This window comes from Salmo salar, chromosome 22, assembly GCF_965601325.2.
Source record: "Salmo salar chromosome 22, fSalSal1, whole genome shotgun sequence".
Taxonomy (NCBI): Eukaryota; Metazoa; Chordata; class Actinopteri; order Salmoniformes; family Salmonidae; genus Salmo; species Salmo salar.
Genome location: NC_138312.1, coordinates 65,482,205 through 65,498,944, shown reverse-complemented (window position 1 = coordinate 65,498,944; position 16,740 = coordinate 65,482,205). Strand labels below are relative to the sequence as shown.

The 16,740-nt window shown below is 42.4% G+C and overlaps 11 non-coding genes across 11 annotated transcripts; all 11 read right to left on the bottom strand.

The window, feature by feature from the left end:
• Window positions 1-1,249: 1,249 nt before the first annotated feature.
• Window positions 1,250-1,321, bottom strand: trnap-cgg (transfer RNA proline (anticodon CGG)). The gene has a single exon. It is a non-coding gene; the product is annotated as a tRNA-Pro (tRNA).
• A 1,338-nt stretch (window positions 1,322-2,659) lies between these two features.
• trnap-cgg (transfer RNA proline (anticodon CGG)) lies at window positions 2,660-2,731 on the bottom strand. The gene has a single exon. It is a non-coding gene; the product is annotated as a tRNA-Pro (tRNA).
• Window positions 2,732-4,068: 1,337 nt separating this feature from the next.
• trnap-cgg (transfer RNA proline (anticodon CGG)) lies at window positions 4,069-4,140 on the bottom strand. Its single transcript has one exon. It is a non-coding gene; the product is annotated as a tRNA-Pro (tRNA).
• Window positions 4,141-5,477: 1,337 nt separating this feature from the next.
• trnap-cgg (transfer RNA proline (anticodon CGG)) lies at window positions 5,478-5,549 on the bottom strand. The gene has a single exon. It is a non-coding gene; the product is annotated as a tRNA-Pro (tRNA).
• Window positions 5,550-6,886: 1,337 nt separating this feature from the next.
• trnap-cgg (transfer RNA proline (anticodon CGG)) lies at window positions 6,887-6,958 on the bottom strand. Its single transcript has one exon. It is a non-coding gene; the product is annotated as a tRNA-Pro (tRNA).
• A 1,337-nt stretch (window positions 6,959-8,295) lies between these two features.
• Window positions 8,296-8,367, bottom strand: trnap-cgg (transfer RNA proline (anticodon CGG)). The gene has a single exon. It is a non-coding gene; the product is annotated as a tRNA-Pro (tRNA).
• A 1,337-nt stretch (window positions 8,368-9,704) lies between these two features.
• On the bottom strand, window positions 9,705-9,776 carry trnap-cgg (transfer RNA proline (anticodon CGG)). The gene has a single exon. It is a non-coding gene; the product is annotated as a tRNA-Pro (tRNA).
• A 1,337-nt stretch (window positions 9,777-11,113) lies between these two features.
• trnap-cgg (transfer RNA proline (anticodon CGG)) lies at window positions 11,114-11,185 on the bottom strand. Its single transcript has one exon. It is a non-coding gene; the product is annotated as a tRNA-Pro (tRNA).
• A 1,337-nt stretch (window positions 11,186-12,522) lies between these two features.
• On the bottom strand, window positions 12,523-12,594 carry trnap-cgg (transfer RNA proline (anticodon CGG)). The gene has a single exon. It is a non-coding gene; the product is annotated as a tRNA-Pro (tRNA).
• Window positions 12,595-13,931: 1,337 nt separating this feature from the next.
• On the bottom strand, window positions 13,932-14,003 carry trnap-cgg (transfer RNA proline (anticodon CGG)). The gene has a single exon. It is a non-coding gene; the product is annotated as a tRNA-Pro (tRNA).
• Window positions 14,004-15,340: 1,337 nt separating this feature from the next.
• Window positions 15,341-15,412, bottom strand: trnap-cgg (transfer RNA proline (anticodon CGG)). Its single transcript has one exon. It is a non-coding gene; the product is annotated as a tRNA-Pro (tRNA).
• Between the last annotated feature and the right edge of the window lie 1,328 nt (window positions 15,413-16,740).

Genomic DNA, 16,740 nt, shown 5'->3' with positions numbered 1-16,740 from the left:
CCTCATGTGAGTGTTTGTGCTATACTTTTGAGCATAGCAGTCTTCCAAACTGTTGACCAGGCTTCAGTTCAAATCTTTTGTATTTCATCTGCTGTGTCTTTCACACTCTGTCTTCTTAAGCCGCGACAGCAAACTGATGATGAGTGTTGACAAATGAATATTGAGCAAATGAGGTCAATTAATATTTTAAAAGAGAAAATGAAAAAATAAAACTTCAAAAAGAATGGAGCTCATTTATTTTGAGTCAATTGATGCATCAGTACGTGAATCAAAGTAAACGAACGTAAAAAATACCCATTCAAATCGATCAGTTTTCAACTAGAGAGATTGAAACGCGTCGTATCTGTCTCAAGCCTCCATAACTGTTTATGTTACACCTCCACATCTGCAATGAAAGGTGGTGGAGCTAGAGAGGTGTTAGTCAAACCATGAGACATACCTATAATCGGTCCTCTCACAAAAACAATTGTAGCTTCTGAACCGTTTGACCTACAACATCGTATGACCACTCCCTGGAAAGGGGAGACCCTCACGAACACGGTGGTGTTCTCAATTCGTCTCTACGTCCCCCACAAGTGTCAGGGGACTCGTCTGAAGTCGGAACCCTTTATGTGCCAACTTCTGTTTGTAGAATCCCAAATCTTTGGCCTCCAAACTAATGTGACCCCACTTGTCACAATGTTCTCAGTTTTGCCCTACGTTCCCCACAAGTGTCACGGGACTAATCTGAAGGTAACAGGTACTGATTAAAATAATTGATTTTTTAACCAGGGACCTCTCTCACCCTAAGCCATAATAGTACAACTATACCAACGATCCGTTTGGTCAAAGAATTTTCACTTTCCACAAAAATGACGGTCAGGATATGAATCGATGTCTCCATGTTGCTTCAGAGATTCAAATAGCATTGGTGGTATAGTGGTGAGCATAGCTGCCTTCCAAGCAGTTGACCCGGGTTTGATTCCCAGCCAATGCAGAGCATGAGATATTGGCTAGTTTTAGGGGCTGGGTGTCATTTCAAGTGTATTACATTGGAATCAATGTCCTTGTTCGTGGAAGTCAGATTTGCTCTTACTTCTTGCAGGTTTTCTAAATGTAGTGTGTTATTGAGCCAACTAGTGAATATCACAATAGATATGGAGTCCATCGCCTAAACCATTCAGCCACCTCGTCCTGCGCCCAAGAGGTGGCTGTTTGCAACCAGTGGCCAGAGATTTGCCTGTCTGAGCTTGTTAAAAGATCTGCAAAAGGGCTCATCCGGGATTTGAACCCGGGACCTCTCGCACCCGAAGCGAGAATCATACCCCTAGACCAACGAGCCTTACACAAGAATAAAATTGTTTTTCTTTCTGCGGCAATGACAATGAGGATATCAATTGTTCTTGTCCATGGTGCTTGGAAAGATTGAACCTCATGTGAGTGTTTGTGCTATACTTTTGAGCATAGCAGTCTTCCAAACTGTTGACCAGGCTTCAGTTCAAATCTTTTGTATTTCATCTGCTGTGTCTTTCACACTCTGTCTTCTTAAGCCGCGACAGCAAACTGATGATGAGTGTTGACAAATGAATATTGAGCAAATGAGGTCAATTAATATTTTAAAAGAGAAAATGAAAAAATAAAACTTCAAAAAGAATGGAGCTCATTTATTTTGAGTCAATTGATGCATCAGTACGTGAATCAAAGTAAACGAACGTAAAAAATACCCATTCAAATCGATCAGTTTTCAACTAGAGAGATTGAAACGCGTCGTATCTGTCTCAAGCCTCCATAACTGTTTATGTTACACCTCCACATCTGCAATGAAAGGTGGTGGAGCTAGAGAGGTGTTAGTCAAACCATGAGATATACCTATAATCGGTCCTCTCACAAAAACAATATGTAGCTTCTGAACCGTTTGACCTACAACATCGTATGACCACTCCCTGGAAAGGGGAGACCCTCACGAACACGGTGGTGTTCTCAATTCGTCTCTACGTCCCCCACAAGTGTCAGGGGACTCGTCTGAAGTCGGAACCCTTTATGTGCCAACTTCTGTTTGTAGAATCCCAAATCTTTGGCCTCCAAACTAATGTGACCCCACTTGTCACAATGTTCTCAGTTTTGCCCTACGTTCCCCACAAGTGTCACGGGACTAATCTGAAGGTAACAGGTACTGATTAAAATAATTGATTTTTTAACCAGGGACCTCTCTCACCCTAAGCCATAATAGTACAACTATACCAACGATCCATTTGGTCAAAGAATTTTCACTTTCCACAAAAATGACGGTCAGGATATGAATCGATGTCTCCATGTTGCTTCAGAGATTCAAATAGCATTGGTGGTATAGTGGTGAGCATAGCTGCCTTCCAAGCAGTTGACCCGGGTTTGATTCCCAGCCAATGCAGAGCATGAGATATTGGCTAGTTTTAGGGGCTGGGTGTCATTTCAAGTGTATTACATTGGAATCAATGTCCTTGTTCGTGGAAGTCAGATTTGCTCTTACTTCTTGCAGGTTTTCTAAATGTAGTGTGTTATTGAGCCAACTAGTGAATATCACAATAGATATGGAGTCCATCGCCTAAACCATTCAGCCACCTCGTCCTGCGCCCAAGAGGTGGCTGTTTGCAACCAGTGGCCAGAGATTTGCCTGTCTGAGCTTGTTAAAAGATCTGCAAAAGGGCTCATCCGGGATTTGAACCCGGGACCTCTCGCACCCGAAGCGAGAATCATACCCCTAGACCAACGAGCCTTACACAAGAATAAAATTGTTTTTCTTTCTGCGGCAATGACAATGAGGATATCAATTGTTCTTGTCCATGGTGCTTGGAAAGATTGAACCTCATGTGAGTGTTTGTGCTATACTTTTGAGCATAGCAGTCTTCCAAACTGTTGACCAGGCTTCAGTTCAAATCTTTTGTATTTCATCTGCTGTGTCTTTCACACTCTGTCTTCTTAAGCCGCGACAGCAAACTGATGATGAGTGTTGACAAATGAATATTGAGCAAATGAGGTCAATTAATATTTTAAAAGAGAAAATGAAAAAATAAAACTTCAAAAAGAATGGAGCTCATTTATTTTGAGTCAATTGATGCATCAGTACGTGAATCAAAGTAAACGAACGTAAAAAATACCCATTCAAATCGATCAGTTTTCAACTAGAGAGATTGAAACGCGTCGTATCTGTCTCAAGCCTCCATAACTGTTTATGTTACACCTCCACATCTGCAATGAAAGGTGGTGGAGCTAGAGAGGTGTTAGTCAAACCATGAGACATACCTATAATCGGTCCTCTCACAAAAACAATTGTAGCTTCTGAACCGTTTGACCTACAACATCGTATGACCACTCCCTGGAAAGGGGAGACCCTCACGAACACGGTGGTGTTCTCAATTCGTCTCTACGTCCCCCACAAGTGTCAGGGGACTCGTCTGAAGTCGGAACCCTTTATGTGCCAACTTCTGTTTGTAGAATCCCAAATCTTTGGCCTCCAAACTAATGTGACCCCACTTGTCACAATGTTCTCAGTTTTGCCCTACGTTCCCCACAAGTGTCACGGGACTAATCTGAAGGTAACAGGTACTGATTAAAATAATTGATTTTTTAACCAGGGACCTCTCTCACCCTAAGCCATAATAGTACAACTATACCAACGATCCGTTTGGTCAAAGAATTTTCACTTTCCACAAAAATGACGGTCAGGATATGAATCGATGTCTCCATGTTGCTTCAGAGATTCAAATAGCATTGGTGGTATAGTGGTGAGCATAGCTGCCTTCCAAGCAGTTGACCCGGGTTTGATTCCCAGCCAATGCAGAGCATGAGATATTGGCTAGTTTTAGGGGCTGGGTGTCATTTCAAGTGTATTACATTGGAATCAATGTCCTTGTTCGTGGAAGTCAGATTTGCTCTTACTTCTTGCAGGTTTTCTAAATGTAGTGTGTTATTGAGCCAACTAGTGAATATCACAATAGATATGGAGTCCATCGCCTAAACCATTCAGCCACCTCGTCCTGCGCCCAAGAGGTGGCTGTTTGCAACCAGTGGCCAGAGATTTGCCTGTCTGAGCTTGTTAAAAGATCTGCAAAAGGGCTCATCCGGGATTTGAACCCGGGACCTCTCGCACCCGAAGCGAGAATCATACCCCTAGACCAACGAGCCTTACACAAGAATAAAATTGTTTTTCTTTCTGCGGCAATGACAATGAGGATATCAATTGTTCTTGTCCATGGTGCTTGGAAAGATTGAACCTCATGTGAGTGTTTGTGCTATACTTTTGAGCATAGCAGTCTTCCAAACTGTTGACCAGGCTTCAGTTCAAATCTTTTGTATTTCATCTGCTGTGTCTTTCACACTCTGTCTTCTTAAGCCGCGACAGCAAACTGATGATGAGTGTTGACAAATGAATATTGAGCAAATGAGGTCAATTAATATTTTAAAAGAGAAAATGAAAAAATAAAACTTCAAAAAGAATGGAGCTCATTTATTTTGAGTCAATTGATGCATCAGTACGTGAATCAAAGTAAACGAACGTAAAAAATACCCATTCAAATCGATCAGTTTTCAACTAGAGAGATTGAAACGCGTCGTATCTGTCTCAAGCCTCCATAACTGTTTATGTTACACCTCCACATCTGCAATGAAAGGTGGTGGAGCTAGAGAGGTGTTAGTCAAACCATGAGACATACCTATAATCGGTCCTCTCACAAAAACAATTGTAGCTTCTGAACCGTTTGACCTACAACATCGTATGACCACTCCCTGGAAAGGGGAGACCCTCACGAACACGGTGGTGTTCTCAATTCGTCTCTACGTCCCCCACAAGTGTCAGGGGACTCGTCTGAAGTCGGAACCCTTTATGTGCCAACTTCTGTTTGTAGAATCCCAAATCTTTGGCCTCCAAACTAATGTGACCCCACTTGTCACAATGTTCTCAGTTTTGCCCTACGTTCCCCACAAGTGTCACGGGACTAATCTGAAGGTAACAGGTACTGATTAAAATAATTGATTTTTTAACCAGGGACCTCTCTCACCCTAAGCCATAATAGTACAACTATACCAACGATCCGTTTGGTCAAAGAATTTTCACTTTCCACAAAAATGACGGTCAGGATATGAATCGATGTCTCCATGTTGCTTCAGAGATTCAAATAGCATTGGTGGTATAGTGGTGAGCATAGCTGCCTTCCAAGCAGTTGACCCGGGTTTGATTCCCAGCCAATGCAGAGCATGAGATATTGGCTAGTTTTAGGGGCTGGGTGTCATTTCAAGTGTATTACATTGGAATCAATGTCCTTGTTCGTGGAAGTCAGATTTGCTCTTACTTCTTGCAGGTTTTCTAAATGTAGTGTGTTATTGAGCCAACTAGTGAATATCACAATAGATATGGAGTCCATCGCCTAAACCATTCAGCCACCTCGTCCTGCGCCCAAGAGGTGGCTGTTTGCAACCAGTGGCCAGAGATTTGCCTGTCTGAGCTTGTTAAAAGATCTGCAAAAGGGCTCATCCAGGATTTGAACCCGGGACCTCTCGCACCCGAAGCGAGAATCATACCCCTAGACCAACGAGCCTTACACAAGAATAAAATTGTTTTTCTTTCTGCGGCAATGACAATGAGGATATCAATTGTTCTTGTCCATGGTGCTTGGAAAGATTGAACCTCATGTGAGTGTTTGTGCTATACTTTTGAGCATAGCAGTCTTCCAAACTGTTGACCAGGCTTCAGTTCAAATCTTTTGTATTTCATCTGCTGTGTCTTTCACACTCTGTCTTCTTAAGCCGCGACAGCAAACTGATGATGAGTGTTGACAAATGAATATTGAGCAAATGAGGTCAATTAATATTTTAAAAGAGAAAATGAAAAAATAAAACTTCAAAAAGAATGGAGCTCATTTATTTTGAGTCAATTGATGCATCAGTACGTGAATCAAAGTAAACGAACGTAAAAAATACCCATTCAAATCGATCAGTTTTCAACTAGAGAGATTGAAACGCGTCGTATCTGTCTCAAGCCTCCATAACTGTTTATGTTACACCTCCACATCTGCAATGAAAGGTGGTGGAGCTAGAGAGGTGTTAGTCAAACCATGAGACATACCTATAATCGGTCCTCTCACAAAAACAATTGTAGCTTCTGAACCGTTTGACCTACAACATCGTATGACCACTCCCTGGAAAGGGGAGACCCTCACGAACACGGTGGTGTTCTCAATTCGTCTCTACGTCCCCCACAAGTGTCAGGGGACTCGTCTGAAGTCGGAACCCTTTATGTGCCAACTTCTGTTTGTAGAATCCCAAATCTTTGGCCTCCAAACTAATGTGACCCCACTTGTCACAATGTTCTCAGTTTTGCCCTACGTTCCCCACAAGTGTCACGGGACTAATCTGAAGGTAACAGGTACTGATTAAAATAATTGATTTTTTAACCAGGGACCTCTCTCACCCTAAGCCATAATAGTACAACTATACCAACGATCCGTTTGGTCAAAGAATTTTCACTTTCCACAAAAATGACGGTCAGGATATGAATCGATGTCTCCATGTTGCTTCAGAGATTCAAATAGCATTGGTGGTATAGTGGTGAGCATAGCTGCCTTCCAAGCAGTTGACCCGGGTTTGATTCCCAGCCAATGCAGAGCATGAGATATTGGCTAGTTTTAGGGGCTGGGTGTCATTTCAAGTGTATTACATTGGAATCAATGTCCTTGTTCGTGGAAGTCAGATTTGCTCTTACTTCTTGCAGGTTTTCTAAATGTAGTGTGTTATTGAGCCAACTAGTGAATATCACAATAGATATGGAGTCCATCGCCTAAACCATTCAGCCACCTCGTCCTGCGCCCAAGAGGTGGCTGTTTGCAACCAGTGGCCAGAGATTTGCCTGTCTGAGCTTGTTAAAAGATCTGCAAAAGGGCTCATCCGGGATTTGAACCCGGGACCTCTCGCACCCGAAGCGAGAATCATACCCCTAGACCAACGAGCCTTACACAAGAATAAAATTGTTTTTCTTTCTGCGGCAATGACAATGAGGATATCAATTGTTCTTGTCCATGGTGCTTGGAAAGATTGAACCTCATGTGAGTGTTTGTGCTATACTTTTGAGCATAGCAGTCTTCCAAACTGTTGACCAGGCTTCAGTTCAAATCTTTTGTATTTCATCTGCTGTGTCTTTCACACTCTGTCTTCTTAAGCCGCGACAGCAAACTGATGATGAGTGTTGACAAATGAATATTGAGCAAATGAGGTCAATTAATATTTTAAAAGAGAAAATGAAAAAATAAAACTTCAAAAAGAATGGAGCTCATTTATTTTGAGTCAATTGATGCATCAGTACGTGAATCAAAGTAAACGAACGTAAAAAATACCCATTCAAATCGATCAGTTTTCAACTAGAGAGATTGAAACGCGTCGTATCTGTCTCAAGCCTCCATAACTGTTTATGTTACACCTCCACATCTGCAATGAAAGGTGGTGGAGCTAGAGAGGTGTTAGTCAAACCATGAGATATACCTATAATCGGTCCTCTCACAAAAACATATGTAGCTTCTGAACCGTTTGACCTACAACATCGTATGACCACTCCCTGGAAAGGGGAGACCCTCACGAACACGGTGGTGTTCTCAATTCGTCTCTACGTCCCCCACAAGTGTCAGGGGACTCGTCTGAAGTCGGAACCCTTTATGTGCCAACTTCTGTTTGTAGAATCCCAAATCTTTGGCCTCCAAACTAATGTGACCCCACTTGTCACAATGTTCTCAGTTTTGCCCTACGTTCCCCACAAGTGTCACGGGACTAATCTGAAGGTAACAGGTACTGATTAAAATAATTGATTTTTTAACCAGGGACCTCTCTCACCCTAAGCCATAATAGTACAACTATACCAACGATCCGTTTGGTCAAAGAATTTTCACTTTCCACAAAAATGACGGTCAGGATATGAATCGATGTCTCCATGTTGCTTCAGAGATTCAAATAGCATTGGTGGTATAGTGGTGAGCATAGCTGCCTTCCAAGCAGTTGACCCGGGTTTGATTCCCAGCCAATGCAGAGCATGAGATATTGGCTAGTTTTAGGGGCTGGGTGTCATTTCAAGTGTATTACATTGGAATCAATGTCCTTGTTCGTGGAAGTCAGATTTGCTCTTACTTCTTGCAGGTTTTCTAAATGTAGTGTGTTATTGAGCCAACTAGTGAATATCACAATAGATATGGAGTCCATCGCCTAAACCATTCAGCCACCTCGTCCTGCGCCCAAGAGGTGGCTGTTTGCAACCAGTGGCCAGAGATTTGCCTGTCTGAGCTTGTTAAAAGATCTGCAAAAGGGCTCATCCGGGATTTGAACCCGGGACCTCTCGCACCCGAAGCAAGAATCATACCCCTAGACCAACGAGCCTTACACAAGAATAAAATTGTTTTTCTTTCTGCGGCAATGACAATGAGGATATCAATTGTTCTTGTCCATGGTGCTTGGAAAGATTGAACCTCATGTGAGTGTTTGTGCTATACTTTTGAGCATAGCAGTCTTCCAAACTGTTGACCAGGCTTCAGTTCAAATCTTTTGTATTTCATCTGCTGTGTCTTTCACACTCTGTCTTCTTAAGCCGCGACAGCAAACTGATGATGAGTGTTGACAAATGAATATTGAGCAAATGAGGTCAATTAATATTTTAAAAGAGAAAATGAAAAAATAAAACTTCAAAAAGAATGGAGCTCATTTATTTTGAGTCAATTGATGCATCAGTACGTGAATCAAAGTAAACGAACGTAAAAAATACCCATTCAAATCGATCAGTTTTCAACTAGAGAGATTGAAACGCGTCGTATCTGTCTCAAGCCTCCATAACTGTTTATGTTACACCTCCACATCTGCAATGAAAGGTGGTGGAGCTAGAGAGGTGTTAGTCAAACCATGAGACATACCTATAATCGGTCCTCTCACAAAAACAATTGTAGCTTCTGAACCGTTTGACCTACAACATCGTATGACCACTCCCTGGAAAGGGGAGACCCTCACGAACACGGTGGTGTTCTCAATTCGTCTCTACGTCCCCCACAAGTGTCAGGGGACTCGTCTGAAGTCGGAACCCTTTATGTGCCAACTTCTGTTTGTAGAATCCCAAATCTTTGGCCTCCAAACTAATGTGACCCCACTTGTCACAATGTTCTCAGTTTTGCCCTACGTTCCCCACAAGTGTCACGGGACTAATCTGAAGGTAACAGGTACTGATTAAAATAATTGATTTTTTAACCAGGGACCTCTCTCACCCTAAGCCATAATAGTACAACTATACCAACGATCCGTTTGGTCAAAGAATTTTCACTTTCCACAAAAATGACGGTCAGGATATGAATCGATGTCTCCATGTTGCTTCAGAGATTCAAATAGCATTGGTGGTATAGTGGTGAGCATAGCTGCCTTCCAAGCAGTTGACCCGGGTTTGATTCCCAGCCAATGCAGAGCATGAGATATTGGCTAGTTTTAGGGGCTGGGTGTCATTTCAAGTGTATTACATTGGAATCAATGTCCTTGTTCGTGGAAGTCAGATTTGCTCTTACTTCTTGCAGGTTTTCTAAATGTAGTGTGTTATTGAGCCAACTAGTGAATATCACAATAGATATGGAGTCCATCGCCTAAACCATTCAGCCACCTCGTCCTGCGCCCAAGAGGTGGCTGTTTGCAACCAGTGGCCAGAGATTTGCCTGTCTGAGCTTGTTAAAAGATCTGCAAAAGGGCTCATCCGGGATTTGAACCCGGGACCTCTCGCACCCGAAGCGAGAATCATACCCCTAGACCAACGAGCCTTACACAAGAATAAAATTGTTTTTCTTTCTGCGGCAATGACAATGAGGATATCAATTGTTCTTGTCCATGGTGCTTGGAAAGATTGAACCTCATGTGAGTGTTTGTGCTATACTTTTGAGCATAGCAGTCTTCCAAACTGTTGACCAGGCTTCAGTTCAAATCTTTTGTATTTCATCTGCTGTGTCTTTCACACTCTGTCTTCTTAAGCCGCGACAGCAAACTGATGATGAGTGTTGACAAATGAATATTGAGCAAATGAGGTCAATTAATATTTTAAAAGAGAAAATGAAAAAATAAAACTTCAAAAAGAATGGAGCTCATTTATTTTGAGTCAATTGATGCATCAGTACGTGAATCAAAGTAAACGAACGTAAAAAATACCCATTCAAATCGATCAGTTTTCAACTAGAGAGATTGAAACGCGTCGTATCTGTCTCAAGCCTCCATAACTGTTTATGTTACACCTCCACATCTGCAATGAAAGGTGGTGGAGCTAGAGAGGTGTTAGTCAAACCATGAGACATACCTATAATCGGTCCTCTCACAAAAACATATGTAGCTTCTGAACCGTTTGACCTACAACATCGTATGACCACTCCCTGGAAAGGGGAGACCCTCACGAACACGGTGGTGTTCTCAATTCGTCTCTACGTCCCCCACAAGTGTCAGGGGACTCGTCTGAAGTCGGAACCCTTTATGTGCCAACTTCTGTTTGTAGAATCCCAAATCTTTGGCCTCCAAACTAATGTGACCCCACTTGTCACAATGTTCTCAGTTTTGCCCTACGTTCCCCACAAGTGTCACGGGACTAATCTGAAGGTAACAGGTACTGATTAAAATAATTGATTTTTTAACCAGGGACCTCTCTCACCCTAAGCCATAATAGTACAACTATACCAACGATCCGTTTGGTCAAAGAATTTTCACTTTCCACAAAAATGACGGTCAGGATATGAATCGATGTCTCCATGTTGCTTCAGAGATTCAAATAGCATTGGTGGTATAGTGGTGAGCATAGCTGCCTTCCAAGCAGTTGACCCGGGTTTGATTCCCAGCCAATGCAGAGCATGAGATATTGGCTAGTTTTAGGGGCTGGGTGTCATTTCAAGTGTATTACATTGGAATCAATGTCCTTGTTCGTGGAAGTCAGATTTGCTCTTACTTCTTGCAGGTTTTCTAAATGTAGTGTGTTATTGAGCCAACTAGTGAATATCACAATAGATATGGAGTCCATCGCCTAAACCATTCAGCCACCTCGTCCTGCGCCCAAGAGGTGGCTGTTTGCAACCAGTGGCCAGAGATTTGCCTGTCTGAGCTTGTTAAAAGATCTGCAAAAGGGCTCATCCGGGATTTGAACCCGGGACCTCTCGCACCCGAAGCGAGAATCATACCCCTAGACCAACGAGCCTTACACAAGAATAAAATTGTTTTTCTTTCTGCGGCAATGACAATGAGGATATCAATTGTTCTTGTCCATGGTGCTTGGAAAGATTGAACCTCATGTGAGTGTTTGTGCTATACTTTTGAGCATAGCAGTCTTCCAAACTGTTGACCAGGCTTCAGTTCAAATCTTTTGTATTTCATCTGCTGTGTCTTTCACACTCTGTCTTCTTAAGCCGCGACAGCAAACTGATGATGAGTGTTGACAAATGAATATTGAGCAAATGAGGTCAATTAATATTTTAAAAGAGAAAATGAAAAAATAAAACTTCAAAAAGAATGGAGCTCATTTATTTTGAGTCAATTGATGCATCAGTACGTGAATCAAAGTAAACGAACGTAAAAAATACCCATTCAAATCGATCAGTTTTCAACTAGAGAGATTGAAACGCGTCGTATCTGTCTCAAGCCTCCATAACTGTTTATGTTACACCTCCACATCTGCAATGAAAGGTGGTGGAGCTAGAGAGGTGTTAGTCAAACCATGAGACATACCTATAATCGGTCCTCTCACAAAAACAATTGTAGCTTCTGAACCGTTTGACCTACAACATCGTATGACCACTCCCTGGAAAGGGGAGACCCTCACGAACACGGTGGTGTTCTCAATTCGTCTCTACGTCCCCCACAAGTGTCAGGGGACTCGTCTGAAGTCGGAACCCTTTATGTGCCAACTTCTGTTTGTAGAATCCCAAATCTTTGGCCTCCAAACTAATGTGACCCCACTTGTCACAATGTTCTCAGTTTTGCCCTACGTTCCCCACAAGTGTCACGGGACTAATCTGAAGGTAACAGGTACTGATTAAAATAATTGATTTTTTAACCAGGGACCTCTCTCACCCTAAGCCATAATAGTACAACTATACCAACGATCCGTTTGGTCAAAGAATTTTCACTTTCCACAAAAATGACGGTCAGGATATGAATCGATGTCTCCATGTTGCTTCAGAGATTCAAATAGCATTGGTGGTATAGTGGTGAGCATAGCTGCCTTCCAAGCAGTTGACCCGGGTTTGATTCCCAGCCAATGCAGAGCATGAGATATTGGCTAGTTTTAAGGGCTGGGTGTCATTTCAAGTGTATTACATTGGAATCAATGTCCTTGTTCGTGGAAGTCAGATTTGCTCTTACTTCTTGCAGGTTTTCTAAATGTAGTGTGTTATTGAGCCAACTAGTGAATATCACAATAGATATGGAGTCCATCGCCTAAACCATTCAGCCACCTCGTCCTGCGCCCAAGAGGTGGCTGTTTGCAACCAGTGGCCAGAGATTTGCCTGTCTGAGCTTGTTAAAAGATCTGCAAAAGGGCTCATCCAGGATTTGAACCCGGGACCTCTCGCACCCGAAGCGAGAATCATACCCCTAGACCAACGAGCCTTACACAAGAATAAAATTGTTTTTCTTTCTGCGGCAATGACAATGAGGATATCAATTGTTCTTGTCCATGGTGCTTGGAAAGATTGAACCTCATGTGAGTGTTTGTGCTATACTTTTGAGCATAGCAGTCTTCCAAACTGTTGACCAGGCTTCAGTTCAAATCTTTTGTATTTCATCTGCTGTGTCTTTCACACTCTGTCTTCTTAAGCCGCGACAGCAAACTGATGATGAGTGTTGACAAATGAATATTGAGCAAATGAGGTCAATTAATATTTTAAAAGAGAAAATGAAAAAATAAAACTTCAAAAAGAATGGAGCTCATTTATTTTGAGTCAATTGATGCATCAGTACGTGAATCAAAGTAAACGAACGTAAAAAATACCCATTCAAATCGATCAGTTTTCAACTAGAGAGATTGAAACGCGTCGTATCTGTCTCAAGCCTCCATAACTGTTTATGTTACACCTCCACATCTGCAATGAAAGGTGGTGGAGCTAGAGAGGTGTTAGTCAAACCATGAGACATACCTATAATCGGTCCTCTCACAAAAACAATTGTAGCTTCTGAACCGTTTGACCTACAACATCGTATGACCACTCCCTGGAAAGGGGAGACCCTCACGAACACGGTGGTGTTCTCAATTCGTCTCTACGTCCCCCACAAGTGTCAGGGGACTCGTCTGAAGTCGGAACCCTTTATGTGCCAACTTCTGTTTGTAGAATCCCAAATCTTTGGCCTCCAAACTAATGTGACCCCACTTGTCACAATGTTCTCAGTTTTGCCCTACGTTCCCCACAAGTGTCACGGGACTAATCTGAAGGTAACAGGTACTGATTAAAATAATTGATTTTTTAACCAGGGACCTCTCTCACCCTAAGCCATAATAGTACAACTATACCAACGATCCGTTTGGTCAAAGAATTTTCACTTTCCACAAAAATGACGGTCAGGATATGAATCGATGTCTCCATGTTGCTTCAGAGATTCAAATAGCATTGGTGGTATAGTGGTGAGCATAGCTGCCTTCCAAGCAGTTGACCCGGGTTTGATTCCCAGCCAATGCAGAGCATGAGATATTGGCTAGTTTTAGGGGCTGGGTGTCATTTCAAGTGTATTACATTGGAATCAATGTCCTTGTTCGTGGAAGTCAGATTTGCTCTTACTTCTTGCAGGTTTTCTAAATGTAGTGTGTTATTGAGCCAACTAGTGAATATCACAATAGATATGGAGTCCATCGCCTAAACCATTCAGCCACCTCGTCCTGCGCCCAAGAGGTGGCTGTTTGCAACCAGTGGCCAGAGATTTGCCTGTCTGAGCTTGTTAAAAGATCTGCAAAAGGGCTCATCCGGGATTTGAACCCGGGACCTCTCGCACCCGAAGCAAGAATCATACCCCTAGACCAACGAGCCTTACACAAGAATAAAATTGTTTTTCTTTCTGCGGCAATGACAATGAGGATATCAATTGTTCTTGTCCATGGTGCTTGGAAAGATTGAACCTCATGTGAGTGTTTGTGCTATACTTTTGAGCATAGCAGTCTTCCAAACTGTTGACCAGGCTTCAGTTCAAATCTTTTGTATTTCATCTGCTGTGTCTTTCACACTCTGTCTTCTTAAGCCGCGACAGCAAACTGATGATGAGTGTTGACAAATGAATATTGAGCAAATGAGGTCAATTAATATTTTAAAAGAGAAAATGAAAAAATAAAACTTCAAAAAGAATGGAGCTCATTTATTTTGAGTCAATTGATGCATCAGTACGTGAATCAAAGTAAACGAACGTAAAAAATACCCATTCAAATCGATCAGTTTTCAACTAGAGAGATTGAAACGCGTCGTATCTGTCTCAAGCCTCCATAACTGTTTATGTTACACCTCCACATCTGCAATGAAAGGTGGTGGAGCTAGAGAGGTGTTAGTCAAACCATGAGACATACCTATAATCGGTCCTCTCACAAAAACAATTGTAGCTTCTGAACCGTTTGACCTACAACATCGTATGACCACTCCCTGGAAAGGGGAGACCCTCACGAACACGGTGGTGTTCTCAATTCGTCTCTACGTCCCCCACAAGTGTCAGGGGACTCGTCTGAAGTCGGAACCCTTTATGTGCCAACTTCTGTTTGTAGAATCCCAAATCTTTGGCCTCCAAACTAATGTGACCCCACTTGTCACAATGTTCTCAGTTTTGCCCTACGTTCCCCACAAGTGTCACGGGACTAATCTGAAGGTAACAGGTACTGATTAAAATAATTGATTTTTTAACCAGGGACCTCTCTCACCCTAAGCCATAATAGTACAACTATACCAACGATCCGTTTGGTCAAAGAATTTTCACTTTCCACAAAAATGACGGTCAGGATATGAATCGATGTCTCCATGTTGCTTCAGAGATTCAAATAGCATTGGTGGTATAGTGGTGAGCATAGCTGCCTTCCAAGCAGTTGACCCGGGTTTGATTCCCAGCCAATGCAGAGCATGAGATATTGGCTAGTTTTAGGGGCTGGGTGTCATTTCAAGTGTATTACATTGGAATCAATGTCCTTGTTCGTGGAAGTCAGATTTGCTCTTACTTCTTGCAGGTTTTCTAAATGTAGTGTGTTATTGAGCCAACTAGTGAATATCACAATAGATATGGAGTCCATCGCCTAAACCATTCAGCCACCTCGTCCTGCGCCCAAGAGGTGGCTGTTTGCAACCAGTGGCCAGAGATTTGCCTGTCTGAGCTTGTTAAAAGATCTGCAAAAGGGCTCATCCGGGATTTGAACCCGGGACCTCTCGCACCCGAAGCGAGAATCATACCCCTAGACCAACGAGCCTTACACAAGAATAAAATTGTTTTTCTTTCTGCGGCAATGACAATGAGGATATCAATTGTTCTTGTCCATGGTGCTTGGAAAGATTGAACCTCATGTGAGTGTTTGTGCTATACTTTTGAGCATAGCAGTCTTCCAAACTGTTGACCAGGCTTCAGTTCAAATCTTTTGTATTTCATCTGCTGTGTCTTTCACACTCTGTCTTCTTAAGCCGCGACAGCAAACTGATGATGAGTGTTGACAAATGAATATTGAGCAAATGAGGTCAATTAATATTTTAAAAGAGAAAATGAAAAAATAAAACTTCAAAAAGAATGGAGCTCATTTATTTTGAGTCAATTGATGCATCAGTACGTGAATCAAAGTAAACGAACGTAAAAAATACCCATTCAAATCGATCAGTTTTCAACTAGAGAGATTGAAACGCGTCGTATCTGTCTCAAGCCTCCATAACTGTTTATGTTACACCTCCACATCTGCAATGAAAGGTGGTGGAGCTAGAGAGGTGTTAGTCAAACCATGAGACATACCTATAATCGGTCCTCTCACAAAAACAATTGTAGCTTCTGAACCGTTTGACCTACAACATCGTATGACCACTCCCTGGAAAGGGGAGACCCTCACGAACACGGTGGTGTTCTCAATTCGTCTCTACGTCCCCCACAAGTGTCAGGGGACTCGTCTGAAGTCGGAACCCTTTATGTGCCAACTTCTGTTTGTAGAATCCCAAATCTTTGGCCTCCAAACTAATGTGACCCCACTTGTCACAATGTTCTCAGTTTTGCCCTACGTTCCCCACAAGTGTCACGGGACTAATCTGAAGGTAACAGGTACTGATTAAAATAATTGATTTTTTAACCAGGGACCTCTCTCACCCTAAGCCATAATAGTACAACTATACCAACGATCCGTTTGGTCAAAGAATTTTCACTTTCCACAAAAATGACGGTCAGGATATGAATCGATGTCTCCATGTTGCTTCAGAGATTCAAATAGCATTGGTGGTATAGTGGTGAGCATAGCTGCCTTCCAAGCAGTTGACCCGGGTTTGATTCCCAGCCAATGCAGAGCATGAGATATTGGCTAGTTTTAGGGGCTGGGTGTCATTTCAAGTGTATTACATTGGAATCAATGTCCTTGTTCGTGGAAGTCAGATTTGCTCTTACTTCTTGCAGGTTTTCTAAATGTAGTGTGTTATTGAGCCAACTAGTGAATATCACAATAGATATGGAGTCCATCGCCTAAACCATTCAGCCACCTCGTCCTGCGCCCAAGAGGTGGCTGTTTGCAACCAGTGGCCAGAGATTTGCCTGTCTGAGCTTGTTAAAAGA